Source organism: Chlorocebus sabaeus, chromosome 10 (genome assembly GCF_047675955.1).
Source record: "Chlorocebus sabaeus isolate Y175 chromosome 10, mChlSab1.0.hap1, whole genome shotgun sequence".
Taxonomy (NCBI): domain Eukaryota; kingdom Metazoa; phylum Chordata; class Mammalia; order Primates; family Cercopithecidae; genus Chlorocebus; species Chlorocebus sabaeus.
The window spans coordinates 125,360,241-125,365,518 of NC_132913.1; positions in this window are offsets into that span (position 1 = coordinate 125,360,241).

A 5,278-nucleotide genomic window follows, 5' to 3' on the forward strand; every position below is an offset into this window, starting at 1 on the left:
TTTTTATTAATAGTAAGGTTAACATTTAAGTCTGCATTTTCTTTAAATGTTTTAAATGTTTATAACATTCAATGTTTAGTTGGTGTTACTTGATTAAAAATTAGCCATTTAATGTTTATATTTGATGTATTTATATTTAATAAAGGCATCTAATCTGTAGTACCACTGTCAATTTAATGCTTTCTTTGGGTTCAGTGGCATTTTTTTCCCAGAATAACAAATATTCTTTATTTATTTTATTTTATTTATTTTAATTGACAAATAGTAGTTGTACATATTCATGGGGCATATAGTAATGTTTTCATATATATAATGTATTGTAATCAAATCAAAGTAGTTAGCATATTTATCAATTCAAGCAGTTATCATTTGTCTGTCTTGGGAACATTCAATATCCTACTTGTAGCTATTTGAAATTATATCATATGTTATTTATTATAGCCATCCCATAGTGGTACAGAACACTAGAACTCATTCTTCCTATGTAGCTGTGATTTTGTATCCTTACACAAATCTCTCCCACAAATCTCTCCCTATCTTCCCCTTCCCAGTCTTTAGTATCCTTTGTTCTACCTTTTATTTCTATGATATCAAATTTTCTTTAACTTCCACGTGAGTAAGAACATACAGTGTTTAACTTTCTGTTCCCTGGTTTATTTCACTTAACATGTCTGCCAGTTCCATCTATTGCCACAAATGACAGGTTTCATTCTTTTTTATTCCATTGTGTATATGTACCACATTTTATTTATCCATTCATCTGTTGTTGGACATCTAGGTTAATTCCGTGTCTTGGCTGTTGTGAATAGTGCCATACCTCTCTCTATATATATATACACACACACACACACACACACACACTTATATATATATACTTTCAGTTCTAGGCTACATGTGCACAATGTGCAGGTTTGTTACATATGTATACATGTGCCATGTTGGTGTACTGCACCCATTAACTCATCATTTACATTGGGTATATCTCCTAATGCTATCCTTCCCCCCCTCCCCCCACCCCACCATAGGCCCCGGTGTGTGATGTTCCCCACCCCGTGTCCAAGTGTTCTCATTGTTCAGTTCCCACCTATGAGTGAGAACATGAGGTGTTTGGTTTTCTGTCCTTGCAATAGTTTGCTCAGAATGATGGTTTCCAGCTTCATCCATGTCACTACAAAGGACACGAACTCATCCTTTTTTATGGCTGCATAGTATTCCATGGTGTATATGTGCCACATTTTCTTAATCCAGTCTACCATTGATGGACATTTGGGTTGGTTCCAAGTCTTTGCTATTGTGAATAGTGCTGCAATAAACATATGTGTGCATGTATCTTTATAGCAGCTTGATTTATAATCCTTTGGGTATATGCCCAATAATGGGATGGCTGGGTCAAATGGTGTTTTCTAGATCCTTGAGGAATCACCACACTGTCTTCCACAATGGTTGAACTAGTTTACAGTCCCACCAACAGTGTAAAAGCGTTCCTATTTCTCCACATCCTCTCCAGCACCTGTTGTTTCCTGACTTTTTAATGATTGCCATTCTAACTGGTGTGGCATGGTATCTCATTGTGGTTTTGATTTGCACTTCTCTGATGGCCAGTGATAATAAGCATTTTTTCATGTGCCTCTTGGCCGCATAAATGTCTTCTTTTGAGAAGGGTCTGTTCATATCCTTTACCCACTTTTTGATGGGGTTGTTTGATTTTTTCTTGTAAATGTGTTTAAGTTCTTTGTAGATTCTGGATATTAGCCCTTTGTCAGATGGGTAGATTTTAAAAATTTTCTCCCATTCTGTAGGTTGCCTGTTCACTCTGATGGTAGTTTCTTTTGCTGTGCAGAAGCTCTTTAGTTTAATTAGACCCCATTTGTCAGTTTTGGCTTTTGTTGCCATTGCTTTTGGTGTTTAGTCATGAAGTCCTTGCCCATGCCTATGTCCTGAATGGTATTGCCTAGGTTTTCTTCTAGGGTTTTTATGGTTTTAGGTCTAACATTTAAGTATTTAATCCATCTTGAATTAATTTTTGCATATGGTGTAAGGAAGGAATCCAGTTTCAGCTTTTTACATATGGCTAGCCAGTTTTCCCAGCACCATTTACTAAATAGGGAATCCTTTCCCCATTTCTTGTTTTTGTCAGGTTTGTCAAAGATCAGATGGTTGTAGATGTGTGGTATTATTTCCAAGGACTCTATTCTGTTCCATTGGTCTATATCTCTTGTTTTGGTACCAGTACCATGTTGTTTTGATTACTGTAGCCTTGTAGTATAGTTTGAAGTCAGGTACCGTGATGCCTCCAGCTTTGTTCTTTTGACTTAGGATTGTCTTGGCAATGTGGGCTCTTTTTTGGTTCCATATGAACTTTAAAATAGTTTTTTCTAATTCTGTGAAGAAAGTCATTGGTAGCTTGATGGGCATGGCATTGAATCTATAAATTACCTTGGGCAGTATGGCCATTTTCACAATATTGGTTCTTCCTATCCATGAGCATGGAATGTTGTTCCATTTGTTGTGTCCTCTTTTATTTCGTTGAGCAGTGATTTGTAGTTCTCCTTGAAGAGGTCCTTCACATCCCTTGTAAGTTGGATTCCTAGGTATTTTATTCTCTTTGAAGCAATTGTGAATGGGAGTTCACTCATGATTTGGCTCTCTGTTTGTCTGTTACTGATGTATAAGAATGCGTGTGATTTTTGCACATTGATTTTGTATCCTGAGACTTTGCTGAAGTTGCTTATCAGCTTAAGGAGATTTTGGGCTGAGATGATGGGGTTTTCTAAATATACAATCATGTCATCTGCAAACAGGGACAATTCGACTTCCACTTTTCCTAATTGAATACCCTTTATTTCTTTCTTTTACCTGATTGCCCTGGCCAGAACTTCCAACACTATGTTGAATAGGAGTGGTGTGAGAGGGCATCCCAGTCTTATGCCAGTTTTCAAAGGGAATGCTTCCAGGTTTTGCCCATTCAGTATGATACTGGCTGTGGGTTTGTCGTAAATAGCTCTTACTATTTTGAGATACGTCCCATCAATACCTAGTTTATTGAGAGTTTTTAGCATGAAAAGCTGTTGAATTTTGTCAAAGGCCTTTTCTGCATCTACTGAGGTAATCATGTGGTTTTTGTATTTGGTTCTGTTTATATGATGGATTACATTTATTGATTTGTGTATGTTGAACCAGCCTTGCATCCCAGGGATGAAGCCAACTTGATCATGGTGGATAAACTTTTTGATGTGCTGCTAGATTCAGTTTGCCAGTATTTTACTGAGGATTTTTGCATTGATGTTCATCAGGGATATTGGTCTAAAATTCTCTTTTTTTGTTAAGTCTCTGCCAGGCTTTGGAATCAGGATGATGTTGGCCTCATAAAAATGAATTAGGGAGGATTCTGTCTTTTTCTATTGATTGGGATAGTTTCAGAAGGAATGGTACCAGCTCCTCTTTGTACCTCTGGTAGAATTCAACTGTGAATCTGTCTGGTCCTGGAGTTTTTTGGTTGGTAGGCTATTAATTATTGCCTCAATTTCATATCTTGTTATTGGTCTATTCAGGGATTCAACTTCTTCCTGGTTTAGTCTTGGAAGGGTGTATGTGTCCAGGAATTTATCCGTTTCTTCTAGGTTTTCTAGTTTATTTGCGTAGAGGTGTTTGTAGTATTCTCTCATGGTAGTTTGTATTTCTGTGGAATTGGTGGTGATATCCCCTTTATCATTTTTTGTTGTGTCTATTTGATTCTTCTCTCTTTTCTTCTTTATTAGTCTTGCTAGTGGTCTATCAATTTTGTTGATCTTTTCAAAAAACCAGCTCCTGGATTCATTGATTTTTTGAAGGGTTTTTTTTGTCTCTGTCTCCTTCAGTTCTGCTCTGATCTTAGTTATGTCTTGCCTTCTGCTAGAAGGCATTTTGAATGTGTTTGCTGTTGCTTCTCTAGTTCTTTTAATTGTGATGTTTAGGGTGTCAATTTTAGATTTTTTCTGCTTTCTCTTGTGGGCATTTAGTGCTATAAATTTCCCTCTACATACTGCTTTAAATGTGTCCCAGAGATTCTGGTATATTGTGTCTTTGTTCTCATTGGTTTCAAAGAACATCTTTATTTCTGCCTTCATTTCGTTATGTATCCAGTAGTCATTCAGGAGCAACTTGTTCAGTTTCCATGTAGTTGAGCGGTTTTGAGTGAGTTTCTTAATCCTGAGTTCTAGTTTGATTGCACTGTGGTCTGAGAGACAGTTTGTTATAATTTCCATTCTTTTACATTTGCTGAAGAGTGCTTTACTTCCAACTATGTGGTCAGTTTTGGAATAAATGTGATGTGGTGCTGAGAAGAATGTATATTCTGTTGATTTGGGGTGGAGAGTGCTGTAGATGTCTATTAGGTCCACTTGGTGCAGAGCTGAGTTCAATTCCTGGATATCCTTGTTAACTTTCTGTCTCATTGATCTGTCTAATGTTGACAGTGAGGTGTTAAAGTCTCCCATTATTATTGTATGGGAGTCTCAGTCTCTGTGTAGGTCTCTAAGGACTTGTTCTATGAATCTGGGTGCTCCTGTATTGGGTGCATATATATTTAGTATAGTTAGCTCTTGTTGAATTGATCTCTTTACCATTATGTAATGGCTTTCTTTGTCTCTTTTGATCTTTGATGGTTTAAAGCCGGTTTTATCAGAGACCAGGATTGCAACCCCTGCTTTTTTTTTTTTTTTTTCCATTTGCTTGGTAGATCTTCCTCCATCCCTTTATTTTGAGCCTATGTGTGTCTCTGCATGTGAGATGGGTCTCCTGAATACAGCACACTGATGGGTCTTGACTCTATCCAATTTGCCAGTCTGTGTCTTTTAATTGGAACATTTAGCCCATTTACATTTAAGGTTAATATTGTTATGTGTGAACTTGATCCTGTCTTTATGATATTAGCTGGTTATTTTGCTCATTAGTTGATGCAGTTTCTTCCTAGCATCGATGGTCTTTACAATTTGGCATGGTTTTGCAGTGGCTGGTACCAGTTGTTCCTTTCCATGTTTAGTGCTTCCTTCAGGAGCTCTTGTAAGGCAGACCTGGTGGTGACAAAATCTCTCAGCATTTGTCTGTAAAGGATTTTATTTCTCCTTCACATATGAACCTTAGTTTGGCTGGATATGAAATTCTTGGTTTAAAATTCTTTTCTTTAAGAATGTTGAATATTGGCCCCCACTCTCTTCTGGCTTATAGAGTTTCTGCCAAGAGATCCGCTGTTAATCTGATGGGCTTCCCTTTGTGGGTAACCCGACCTTTCTCTCTGGCT